Consider the following 13,949-nt stretch of genomic DNA (forward strand, 5'->3'; position numbering starts at 1 on the left):
TCTCAACTCCCCTCAGTCTGGAAATCAGGGGGCAGGGCCACCAGCCATGTGACCATTTTCAAGAGGTTCCGGAACTCCGTTCCCCCGCATTCCCCCTGAAAAAAAGGCCCTGCTAAGAAGCATAATTGGAAGAAGAAACAGCGCTTCGCTGGCCTGGGGTTTGATAAACAAGCAGATGGCTTTCCTGTTCACTGTGAGTCAAATGACCGTTTCGCTGGCACCGTTCTCCACTGTGCCAACAGAAAAAGCACAATTAGGACACAGTAATAGGCGAAGGGGTTAGGTTATGCCGCGGGGAAGTTGGCAGGCCATTCCTCTGCAATAACAGTTGAACATTATCATCCTTGCAGGAACTCCACTTCCTCCACGTAGACTGATGGATCATGCCAATCAAACAGACAGGTTATGTAAACAAGGGAGAGTAAAATGAGGACACCAAGCGATCGGGGCAGGCTGGTTTAAGCCAGGTCATAACCTTGAAAGGGAGAAGAGGCTTGCCATACGGGGGTGTCTATGCACCTGATGGAATCCTGGCACTTCAGGAAGAATTCGACAGCGGCTACATCCCCCCACCCACCCCCATGCCTTGGTCTAAGGCTTAATGTGCACAAAAAGCAAATGAGATGATCACTCTTTGTCTGGACTAGGTCTTTCCCCTGAAGCGCTAGGTTTCTATATGCAGGGTTTCTCCCCCATGGTTCCCCCTGTCCCCACTTGAGAAAATGAGCTCACAACAAATGTCTCAAGTAGGATAGTACAGACACCTGTCTGCTGTTTGTGAGAATGAAGGCGTAGACCTATTTGCCTCCTTTTACTGCATAGGTCTGGCTCAGTTCAGATATTACACAAAACCATGCTTTAATTAAGTTAATAATGATTACCGTGATCATCTGAACATGGGCCACTCACAAACTATAGAGTCTGTCCCACCAGGATCTGAAAACAGGGTTTGCAGTTTATTAACCACAGTTAATATCTTCTTTATGGTTTCAATGACGTACGAATGCAGGTAGCCTGTCTTGGTCCCCAGCAATGTCCCCCCCCCAAAGGGTACAGAGAAAAGCAGGGGTTCTTTTCTGGGAAAAGAGGTGGTGGAACTCTCAAGAGGGAAATGAAGGAACTGATCTCTGTCTGGAGATTGGGGGCGGGGCCACCAGACACGTGAGTATTTTCAAGAGGTGCCGGAACTCAGTTCCACTGAGTTCCTGCTGAAAAAAAAGCCCTGGAGAAAAGGAAGACAACTGATACCTGGCAAGGCAGATGGGAACTTTGAAATATGAATCCCAGTTTAACAAACTAATTGTAGTTAAAATAAATCATCGCTTACAGTTCTGTCTCAACTGAGCTAGTACTCTGCACATGTGCCAAGTCTTTGTCTGTCAGGTACTAGGCAAAGCCTGACGTTGCCGAGGGCTGGCTCCAGGAAGTTGCCGAGGGCTGGCTCCAGGAAGTTGGCAGGCCATCCACAAGTGTTGGGCCAGGATCAGGGTTTTTTTTCAGCAGGAACGCGGTGGAATGGAGTTCTGGCACCTCTTGAAAATGGTCATATGGCCGGTGGCCCCGCCCCCTGAACTCCAGACAGAGGGGAGTTGAGATTGCCCTCCGTGCCGCTAGCAATCTCAACTCCCCTCTGTCTGGAGATCAGGGGGCGGGGCCACCGGCCATGTGACCATTTTCACCGAGGGCGATTTAAACTTTAAAAAACTCCCCCCTTGTTCCAGATGACCCAAAGTGACATCATTGTGCGGTCCTGTGCTGGAAACCCACTGAGTTCCACCACCTCTTTTCCCAGAAAAAAAGCCCTGGCCAGGATGGTGACAAATCCCCAATCAGGCTGACTCAGTGTGACTCGGGCATGAAGTCCACTGGCCAAGCTTAGTTTCAGTTGGGTAGCCATGTTTGAGTCCAGTAGCACCTTAAAGACCAACAAGTTTTCCCCAGGTATAAGCTTTTGAGAATCAAAGCTCCCTTCCTATTTCTGAGATCTATAAGTCTTTATATCCGGTCAGAAGCTGAGAGGGGTGCTGCAAAGAAGGGAGATAGGATGTGAAGGTACAGTGTGAAATGGAGGGGAGGAAATGCAAAAAATTAGCATCCGTAGAGAGAAAAGCATCCCTATCCCAATTTAGCCGTATTTAGCCATTGTTCTGAAATTGTGAATGAACTCAATTCCAGCAGAGGCTGAACTAAGCTTAATCACCTTCTCTCGGCCCGCTACACAGGGTTGTGGTGTAGAGAAATGGAAGAAGGCAGAACTATGTTCACCCTTCCTTTCAACTATTTAAAGGAAAAGTGGAATTTAAAAAAAAGTGTGCCGGCAGAACAGACCTAGACATGGTGACTTGCTTTTCCTACCCAAACCAGTTACACTCTATTTGCATACTTCTTGGGAAAACAATGGGTATTTACAAGGCCGTTAACTTCCTTTCCACTCACTCATAACCAAGCAGAAATGGAGTCATAAAGATGAATTACTGACAATCAAGAATTTAAGGTACCTCAGAGTAGAAGTCAACATAGGTGTGTTAATGAGTTTCCTAGGGGGTTAACAGTTCCTCAAAACACCTACTCTCAATGACCTGGATAGCCTAGTTGAGGCTGATCTCTCCAGATTTCAGAAGCTAAGCAGGGTCTGCCTTGGTTAGTACTTGGTTGGGAGACCTCCAGTCAAGACCAGGGTTTCAGAGGCAGGCAATGGCAAACCACCTCTGTTAGTCTCTTGCCTTGAAAACTGTTAGGAGAAGGGACTGGTGATGTCTCTTGCTCAGGCCTTTAGGACAGCCAGCCGAGAAGAAGGAAGGCAACAATCAGGGCTTTTTTTCTGGGGAAAGAGGTGGCGGAACTCAGTGGGTTGCCCTCAGAGAAAATGGTCACATGGGTGGTGGCCCCGCCCCCTGATCTCCAGACAGAGGGGGGTTGAGATTGCCCTCTGCGGGGGCAGATCAGGGGGCGGGGCTACCACCCATGTGACCATTTTCAAGAGGTTCCGGAACTCCGTTCCCCCGCGTTCCCCCTGAAAAAAAGCCCTGGCAACAATCATACAGTCACTTAGATAGATAGGCTTCTATCTGTCTCCTTCCTTCCCTCCCTCAGGTGTCTCCTCCTGAGAAAGATGGCCTACTTTCAATCTAAAGCCATCCTAGCTAGTTAGATCAGTTACAAGTTCTTTCTCTCCACTAGACTTATATAAATATATTTCTTCAGATAAATAAACAGTTATTGGTTCTCTAACTTAGATGAGAGCTTTCTGCGCGCAGTTTGTTTAGTTAACGTGCCTTAACTAAAACCCAATAGAAAACCCCACCAGGGGTGGCGATAAGTCAGCTATGACTTGAGGGCACTCTCCACCACCACCACTGACGACAAAACATTTGATGAGTGGCTTCACCACACTGTGTCAGCCTGACCTCTGAGAAGGCAGGCAATTCTGGCTAAGTCACCCGAAAGCTGCCAAACAGAAATCTACCACCGTAGACTAAGAAAATTTGTTGTGGCCTGTTGTTGGGTGTGCATGTAGAGACTAACCACCCACCTCACAGGGCGATTGTTGTGAGGATAATAACAACACACTTTGTAAACTGCTCTGAGCGGGTGTTAAGTTGTCCTAAAGGGCGGTATATAAATCGAATGTTGTTGTTGTTGTTGTTGTTATTATTATTATTAAAAGGGATCACAATTCATCACGTTTAAAAAGAAATGTCCGTGAGTTTTGTAGCAAAATAAAGAGCACAAGATTTGATCAGTGTAGGGTTTCAGTCTTGCTACTTTAGGAAAATGTGAGACTCACCCATGACAAGTATTAACTTCTAGATGCTCTCTGTTTTTTCCTTCATGATATTTGAACTTTACATACTTACATTTTGCCCTGCTCATAGATTAACAGTGCAATCCTAAACTGATTTACACCTTCCTAAATTCATGGACATCAATGAGCTTAGAAGGGGGCAACTCTGTTTAGGATGACATGGGTAGCCGTGTCGGTCTGTAGCTGAAGAGCAAGATTGGAATCTGGTAGCATCTTAAAGTCCAACAAGATTTCCAGGGTATGAGCTTTTGAGAGTCAGACCTCCCTGACCCTTTGGAGAAGAAAGGGAGACGTTATCTTTTCCCTACGCGTTTCAAATATTTTGACTCTCCTGCATAATTTTTCTCTCCTTTCATACATTTCCATGAGGTGAGACCTCTGATCTTTGCCCCAATGAGCATATGGGGGGAAAAAAGATCTCAATCAGCAAATTCTTGAAAAGGATTTTTTTTCCTCTTTCCTGGGCAGCAGGCAGTGGGAAGGGGCAGAATTAATAATCCAGTAACTCTCTCCTTTGTAAACTAAGCTGACACTTGGCTTCAGCCTGCGCCTTCAACCCTTACCTGTATAGCTTGGGGCTGGTAATAATCAGTCAAGAGAGGGTATTATGTAACATATACTTTACAATCCTCATTCCAAAGTCTTCATTCTGAGATTATTTTTTTTGCAGTTGCCTGAATTTTACTTTTGCTTTCGGAGCCTAACTTTATGATATTTTGGGAATCCATGATCAGAAAACACTTTTTAGCTTTAAAAAGCAAGCTACGTGGGACACAACAATGATAGGGTTGAATAATTCCTCCTCCAAGCAATCCCAGACATGAACCCCAGTTGCTATTTGGCCCAAATAGGGTAAAAGGCAGCCAAAGGAAGGGTGCCAGTATCCCCCCCCCCATCCTGCTCCCAACTGGGCCAACTCTCTGATCTAATTTAATAAGCCTAATTTAATAGTCCCAAATCTTATTCTGAATACACGTGTTTAGGATTGCATTGCAGTTGAAAAGGTTTTAGTTACTTTGCATGTTAGCAAGGCACTCTACATTCTGCTAGTCTCTGTCTGTGGACCCAGAAACACTCTTACCTTTTCCTGCTTAAATCAAACTCCCTCTCCCCCATGAGAAACACAGCCACCCCATCTATCTGGATCTTCCTTTTGCAAACAGAAGATTCAGTTGCATGCCTTCGTCCCCATATTTTGAATTCTTGCAAAATTCACGCTTTTCCCCCCTGTAAGGAATGTCAGGATTTTTTTCCGTAGTTTTTTAAAAAAAATTATTACAATGGAATGGAGGAAGTGTGTTATGCAGAACTAATGAGGCAAGGCTGTGCTTGGGGCAAAATGGGATCTCAAGTTGCAGCAAAAGCTGCTGAGACAAAGATACACAGGCAGCTCCAGAGCCAGCATGAGTAGTGGTCAGAATGCTGGATTAGGAGCTGGGAGATGCAGGTTTGAATTTCCATTCTGCTATGAAAGCTCTCTGGGTGAGACACGCTCAGCCTAACCTACTCCATACGGTCATTGTCATGAGGATAAAATGGTGGGAGCGAATGAAGCTGTAAGCTGCTTTGCGTGTCCACTGGGGAGAAAAGAAGGGCATGAAGATCTAAATAAAAGCAGTGATTCAGATCTGTATCTAGCAGGTAATTGGAATACACATTCTTTGCAAAGCAAAGAGCAGAAATTAAAACAACAGCAAACAATTTTATTTTATTTTTGCCTTGCCTTTCTTCCCAGGAAGGACCCAAATCAGCTTACATCCTTTTTCTCTCTTTATCCTCACAACGATCTTATCAGGTAGGTTAGGCTGAGTGTGTGTGACTGGCCCAAGGTCACCCAGCAAGTTTCATGGCAGAGTGGGGATTCGAATCCGGGTCTCTCAGATCCTAGTCCTGCTCTCTCACCACTACACCCCACTGGCTATGATAGTCCTTAGAGATCAGTTTGAGGTAATGAAAGAGAAGTCAGTTTGCATTGGGTTAAGTAACGTCTGCAGGAGATGCGAGTTTAAGAACATCTACTGAGTCAGAGCGTTGTTTGGTCCATCTGGCTCACTATTGCCTTAACTAGGAGCAGCTCTCCAGGATCTTCCAGAAGTAATTGTCTTTCCGAACTCCTGTTTTATGAGATGCTGGAGTTATTAGAGATTGAATGTGGAGCATTTTGCATGAAAAGCAAGCGCTCTAACCCTCTCTACCACTGTCCTCTATCCCCAGAAAAGAAAGCATGTGAATGGTGAGAACAGGGCAAAGATTCCAAACAGAAACAAAGCTTTCTGGCCTAGGTATAGTCCAAGAGTGTCTCCTGCCTGAGTCTTGCATGTAATTTCCATCTTCGTGGTTACAAACCACCCCGAACCCATGTTACAGTTCTGATTTTTGCATCTGTGTTAAACAAGAGGAGATACCATCAGGATCTGAAGGCAGCCAAGAGGTTGATATGAACAGTGACCTCTCATCCTGAACCAGCTCAGCACTGCAGGGTTTTTTCCGTGGTGATCTTGCGATAGGGAGAGCCACGTGCTCTGGATAAATATCTCCCTCCCACGTTCCCCCGAGTCCACCTGAAGCTCTTAAAGCCCCTATGCTGGACGCTGCCTACGTCAAGAAATGCTGTTTTTCATTCACTTGGAAACTGGCTCAGTAGTGATCTGCCGGTGATTAAAATGAAAAAGATTAACTGGGCAAGCTTCTTTTTCCCCTTCCCTTTTCCTTCTTTTCTTGTTGTCTGGTATGATGATAATTCATCTGATGCAACCAGGAAAATGTGCTCTGGACCGACATTTAAAAACACGCCAGTTCTACAGGTGCAAAAAAGAGTTTGTGTCTAGAAAAAAAAAGGGTCACTCAAAGTAAGACGTATCAAAGAAAACACACACACACACGAGTCAGGATCCAAAGAACTAATTCGAGGGAAGTTTTGACAATTTTCTTTGAGTAGCAGGAATACATATACCCACTCGTAATGAAGGACGAGTAGATTTTTCTTGTTCCAGTCCTTTAGAATTTCTCCTTATGCTGCATTCCATTCCTCCAGTTTTGCTAGCATTGCTAACATTTCTGGAACTGGATGGTACTTTGTTGGCGACAGATTTCGGTTCATTTGTACCTGTTTTGTCCTCCGTATTACGGATATACTTGGGAGTACTGCAAAAAACCAAACCAAACTAAAACAACTTGATGCAATTGTATGTATGGCTGCATCAATATCCTTTGTTGTGTGGTGTGATGTGGACAAGCACAGGTGTTCCTGTGCCCTGGTGACATACCATGCCCCAAAGTAATCCTTTCAAGATTGCTTTTTCACAGTGTTTTATCCGTCTGGATGTGCATATCATAACATGGGTGGCAGATGGGGATGAAAACACCTGCAAATTGTTCACGCGGTCTCATAGAGCTAGACTGTAAGGTAGGGAACAGTGGAGGGGCTGTTCAGGCGTGAACCATGTGGGGACAGGTTTTTGGAGCAGCCCAATGGACTCGATTGGATTCAGGACAGGCAAAAGTACTTCTTCACATGCAATGCATAATTAACCTGGGGACGTCACTGCCCTGAGATGGGCTGATGTTCCTCTCGCCTTGTGCCAGCTGCTTACGAAAGCTCATTGAGGCCAGCCATCGTTCTCTGTCATTTTCTTCTGCCCGCATGTCAAGCAGCCAGTGCTTTGCCGTGGGGATACTTGCAACTTTCCTCTAAACCTTGGCTTGCCGAAATCCAGAACAGCAACCAATAATCCTTGAAGTTACTAATGGGAGCTTATCCTCCCCCCTTTTAAAAAGAATTTTCTAATTCACTTCCAAAAACTGCTATTCCTGTTTAAAAATGAAAAGACGTGTAGCAGGTGACCTCAAGTAAGCTCATTTCTAACGAATTCTCCAATTTGTTCTGACTGCTTCAGACCATGGTGGGCCCCCCTTCCTCCTCTGGGTAACATGCGCCCCTCCTTACATTTTGAATCCACTTACCCCTAACCTCATCCACACAAGTGCATCTTTATCTTTTGGGCATGATATGTTGTTCTTTGTTGAGCTGAGCCAATTGCTCTTTGGAGTGACCCCTCAGGGTCAGCCTGGAGAGATTGGACATAATTACTGCTTTAGCTTCTACCTAGAAACCAAAGTTTAATTTTGGCCGCTCCAGAGCCAACCACTCAGCTCATCATGATTTTGCTGCCTTCGGGTTATATCATGTGCCATCCTGCCAGCCATCGGCAATTGACAGCCAGGAGTGCCGTTCCTGTCCTAGACGTGTCAATGTTTTTTTGTCTCCCGGCCTCCCCTCCTTTCATTCTGTGTTTCCTTCCCTTGTTTATTGTCCTGCAAGCAGAGCCCAGCTGACACAAGCACTTAAATCAAACCTTCTAAGGGCCTGCTTCCCTTTCACACTTGCCCACTCTTCCATTCCATAGGTACGTTTACAGCACCACACCACAACACTCATACGGCATACTGCTTTCCCACCAGCAACATACAGCCCTCTCTCTCTCCCTATTTTAGATGTGCTGACATTTTGTTTCAACTTCTGAGAAGTTGGAATGTTTATACACATGCCACACCAACTCCACGGCCAAACCAATAGCTAGAAGCCTCCTTTCAATCAACTGGAGCTAGGTTCTTACAGCAAATACCAACATAGATTTCTAAAGACGCAGCTTGCAGTTGCCTCAGCCTTTCTCCTGCCTTTGTTGTATTTACCTGATTTGGGGTTTAATTAGCAAAGCCGTATTGGTTTCTCCTACGTATACTGCCCTGAACTCACTGGAGTGTGAGATTTAAATAAATGGGAAGTCTCATCTCCCTCTTGATGAAAAACAGGGTTTCTCACCTGTAACTGTTGATCGTCGAGTCTCTTCTGTGCAGACACACATTGGGACTGCGCAGGCGCAGGCCAGCCGCGGAGAAGATTCTTTTAGCTTCTAGAAATGTGACGGGGACGTTCGGGCCCACCGCGCATGCGCGCCGGTGTTCCCGCCAATTTCGAAGTACAAGTACCCGAACGTCCCCGGCATTCCCTCAGTTCACCTGAGCCGCCTGAGAAACAATGGAGAAACCAAGCACTCACAGCGGGGCAGGTGGGAGGGAATGTGTGTCTGCACAGAAGAGACTCGACGATCAACAGTTACAGGTGAGAAACCCTGTTTATCGTCGTCGTCCTTCTGTGCAGCCCCACATTGGGAGAATAGCTAGCATCTCACCAATGGGGGCGGGTGTGAGTGTCTATGAGAACAGAGAGTGCAGAACAGCCGTGCCAACAGCGGATTCACGGCGTGCATTCACGTCTATGGAATAATGTTTAATGAAAGTGTCAGCGGTAGACCACGTTGCAGCTTGGCAGACGTCTTGGAGTGGCACTCCTCGCAGGAAGGCAGCAGAGGCAGCTTGTGCTCGAGTAGAATGAGCAGTAACCGACAACGGGCACCCAACTCCAGCTTGCTGATAACAAAGTTTAATTGCAGACACAATCCAGCGAGAAATGGACTGGGCAGAAGCTGGCGAGCCCTTGCGAGGGCCAGAGTAACATAAAAACAAGGCAGGAGACTTCCTGAAACACTTGGTGCGATGTAAATAAAACAATAAAGCACGTTTCACATCCAATGTGTGTAGAGTACGTTCCTCTGGGGAAGAGGGTGTAGGAAAAAAGGAAGGAAGGACCACCTTTTGACGCAGGTGAAATTTTGAAACCACCTTGGGCAGGAACTGCATACTAGTGTGGAGCATGACCGTACCGGGGAAAAATTGCAGGAAGGGGGGGTCACACCTCAGAGCAGACAACTCCCCAACCCGCCTGGAGGAAGTGACTGCAACCAAAAAGGCCACCTTCTGTGTGAGCAGAGGCAAGGGACAGGTAGACAGGGGCTCAAAAGGGGAGAGCATCAGACGGGAGAGCACCAGGGTCAGGCTCCACTGAGGAATAGGATGGGCCCTAGGAGGAAAGGACTTTAGTAGGCCCTTCAGGAACTGTTTGGACAGCCAATGTGCAAACACAGTCCTCCCATCAATCTGCTCATGGAAGGCAGAGATAGCAGCCATGTGCACCTTAACACTGGAGAATGCCAGGCCCTGGGAGCACAGGTCCAGGAGGTACTCCAGAATGACAGGCAGCGGGCAAGTGAAAGGGGAAACCCCTTTGGGGGCTAACCACCTAGAGAAACGTGACCACTTCCTCTGGTAGGACAACCTGGTAGACGGTTTTCGGGCATTCAGAATCACATTAAGCACCCTAGTAGAGAGGCCTAGTCTGGGGCGCAGAGGAGCCAGGCAGTCAGATTTAGCACTGCCACATCGTGATGCCACACTCCGTCCCTGAGTAGCAGGTCTGGGGCGTGTGGCAGCGGGAGACACCGCCCCTGTGACAGGGAAAGTAAAAGGGGGAACCAATCCTGGCGAGGCCACCGAGGGGCAATCAGGATACAATGGGTTCGGAAGGCCCTGACCCTGGAGAGGACCTTGTAAAGGAGCGGGAAGGGCGGGAAGGCGTAAAAGAGCCCTGGAGACCAGGGTATCTGGAAGGCATCCCCCAGTGAACGACGGCCAATCCCGGCCCGGGAGCAAAACAGCGGGGCTTGTCTGTTGTGGGCTGTGGCAAAGAGGTCGACCAAAGGCGTGCCCCATGTGCGGAAAACCTTGTGGAGATAAACCGTGTTGAGGGACCACTCGTGCTGGGGCAAAAACACCCTGCTCAGCGTGTCTGCTGCCGTGTTGTTCTCCCCCGCAATATGAATGGCCCTGGGCAGGACGTTGTTGGCAATGGCCCAAGTCCAGAGTGTAGTCGCCTCCTTGCAGAGCTTGAGCGAGACCGTTCCTCCCTGCTTGTTGAGGTAATAGCAGGCTGTGGTATTGTCCGACAGGACCTGAACCCTCCTGTTCCGAATGACATCTGCAAAAGAAGCAAGGGAGTAACGGATCGCTCTAAGCTCTAACAGGTTAATGTGCATGCCCATTTCAAGGGAGGACCAAACACCTTGAGCAGACAGGTGTCCACAACGCCCTCCCCAGCCTAGATTGGAAGCGTCCGTGAAGACGGTGACCTCCGGCAGGAAGGGACCAAAAGGACAACCCTTGGACAAATTCTCTGGGTCAGTCCACCACACCAATGTCCGCTGTATCACCCTCGGGACGGAAAACCCACGGTGTTGACTCATAGTGAGGGGGTTGAAAACCCGAACAAACCAATTTTGTAGAGGCCTCATGCGCAGGCGTGCAAAACACACCACCCCTGTGGAGGAGGCCATAAGGCCTAACAACGTTTGAATCAGGAGGGCAGTTTGGAACCGGTTATGCACGAAGTGGCGGGCCAGGGAGGACAGCCTGCTCAAGCGGTCCGGGGGTAGATAAGCCCGGCCCAGCAGAGAGTCAAAGTGGACCCCAATGAATCTAATGCTCGTACCAGGGGACAGGACCGACTTCCCCAAATTGACCACTAGCCCCAGACCGTCTAGGACGGACAAGGTGAGGGCGATAGAGGCCCGGAGGGAGTCAGAGGAGGGACCCACCAGGAGCCAATCATCCAAATAGGGATAAACAAAACAGCCACTAGACCGTAGATGTGCCACCACGGTGGCCATACATTTAGTGAACACCCTGGGCGCCGAGGCCAGGCCAAAGGGCAAGGCCGTGTACTCATAGACAGCGCCTCCACAGGTAAAACGGAGATATTTCCTGTGGCCCTCAAAGATGGAAATGTGGAAGTAGGCGTCTTTGAGATCCAAAATGGCCATCCAGACGCCTGACTCTAAGAGTTCCAACACCCGGGACAGGGTAAGCATCCTAAACTTCTCCACCTTCAAGTAGGTATTAAGGGCCCGAAGGTCCAAAATGGGACGAGACCCCCCATCTTTCTTATCCACAAGAAAGTATCTTGAGTAAAACCCCCAAGGGGAAGTAGAGACATTGACCACCCGGACAGCACCTTTGGCAACCAACTCCAAAACATTATTTTGTAACACAACATTACAACAAGAAGCACAACGGGGTGGGTGCGAAAGAGGGGGTGCAGTGGTAAACGACAACTTATAACCACGGGCCACAACAGAGAGGACCCAGGTATCCGTAGTAATGAGTTGCCAACGGGGCAAGAAAGGCCGTAGCCTGTCCAAGAACAGGACATTAACAGCGTCCTTGGAGACCAACTGGGAAGCGTCCTGGTCTAGTCAGAAGACCGTGGGCTTCTGCGCTGAAGTCGAGGGCTTGGGCGAAGGAGGCTGCTGTCGTCCCTTGGACCGGCCGGAGCGTCTCGAAGAGTGGCGCTGCTGGCCAGAGTAGGAACGGTGGCCATAGGATTGACCGGAGGGGAACCGTCCTTGGCGCTGGTGGAACTGCTGGTAGGGGGACTGATAGGACCGGAACCTGCCGTACCGATATCTCGGACCCGTCTGCGGAACCGAAGGCGCAACCCCGAGCGACTTGGCCGTCTGCTGGTTCTTCTTCATAAGAGAAAGGGATTCATCCGTTTTCTCTGAGAAGAGTTGAGGACCTTCAAACGGAAAATCCTCGACCTTGGCCTTCTTCTCGGGGGGCAGGGCAGTAGATCGAAGCCAGGCGTGCCGACGCAAGAGCACTGAGGATGCCATCGCACGCGCCGCGGAGTCGGCAGCGTCCTTGCCAGCCGTCATCTGTTGCTTCGACAAACGGAAAGCCTCAGCCTGGAGAGCCTTGACCAAGTGACGGCGATCGTCGGGGAGGTCAGAGAGGTAGGACGACAGACGCTTCCACAAGAAAAGATTGTAAGAGCCCATTATTACTTGGAAATGGGCGATCCGGAACCCCAGGGAAGCTGAAGAATACACCTTCCGACCAATTCCATCCAGCTTTCTCCCCTCCCGATCCGATGGAGCCGAAGAGGAGCCCCGTCGGAACCGAGCCTGACCCTCCTCGGCCACGATGGAAGAGGGCTTCGGATGGGCAAAGAGGTAAGGGCAATCTTCCTGTTTGAGGCGATAATATTTCTCAACCTTCTTGGCCGTAGGCGGTACAGAAGCAGGGGTCTGCCAGAGTGCCAGGGCATTGTCGACGAGATCTTCGACAGGAGGAAACGCCACCGAGGCAGGAGAGCCCGAATACAACGGCTCCAACAGCTTACTCTTGGGTTTGGAGGTCGTGGAGGCGACGTCGAGCTCCAGTGCTGCGGCCATTCGGACCATCTGCTCTGCAAACACCCTGTAATCGTCATTAGGGGACGATGAGCGGAGCTCCCCCACAGCATCATCAGGGGAAGGGTCAGAGGCCGCGTCCGACGAGTACTCAGAAGGAGACGCCAAGCCCTCATCATCCTCGGAGTCGGAGAAAGCTGCAGGGGTCTGCGTCGGAACCGACGGGCGGTCAGCCGGAACCGAGGTAGAAGGCTGGGGTGCCGAAAGATGGCGACGCGGCTGAGTGGCAGGCGGAGCTGGAGGCAGAGTGGAGGGCGCCGGAACCGTGGCCAGGGGCACCGAAGGACCAGGCAGAAAGGAAGCGGACTGCTGAATCCAAGCCACAAAATCCTGCCAGGAGGCCACGTTCCCTAGGCCCGGGACAGGCTGCCAAGGAGGCAGAGCAGCAGGCAACGGAACGGACCGGTGAAACGGCGCTGGAACCGAGAAGACTGGCTGCGATGGAATGGAGACCTCCGCCGGAACCGGAGCACACGGCAGAGAGCGCTCAAACTCCTGGAACGCGTCCGAAAATCCACGGATCGACTCGCAGTCGTCGGGAATCACCGGAGGAGGTGTGTGAGGAGGCGACGGGGTATGGAGGAGACTCCGGACGTCCTCAGGAGGAGGGGCCGGTCCAGGAGAGGAACCAGCCAACGAGGCCGGGGCCGGCGACAGAGCACGGCGCTTGGCCTTTGACTTGGCCTTTGCCTTTTTCGGCGGGGGCTCCGAAGAAGCCTCGGTGGCCACAGGTTTCGAAGAAGGCTTCGAAGAAGCACGTTTCTTCGCCTTTCGACTGGACGGAGCACTCACGGAACCGGAGGCGATCGACCCGTCCGGAGCGGACGCCTCCGTCGGAGCCGAGACGAGCGGTTCCGACGAGTGATGAGGAGCCGGCGAGGGGGCGACAGAGCTGGGCTTGCTCCCGGACGACCCAGAGGCTTTGGGCGGTAGAAGGTTGGCGTCCCAAAGAAAGGCCCGGAGCCTGGCCTTGCGGTCGTTCCGCGCTTTCGGAGTGA

The sequence above is a fragment of the Eublepharis macularius genome, chromosome 17 (genome assembly GCF_028583425.1).
Source record: "Eublepharis macularius isolate TG4126 chromosome 17, MPM_Emac_v1.0, whole genome shotgun sequence".
NCBI lineage: Eukaryota > Metazoa > Chordata > Lepidosauria > Squamata > Eublepharidae > Eublepharis > Eublepharis macularius.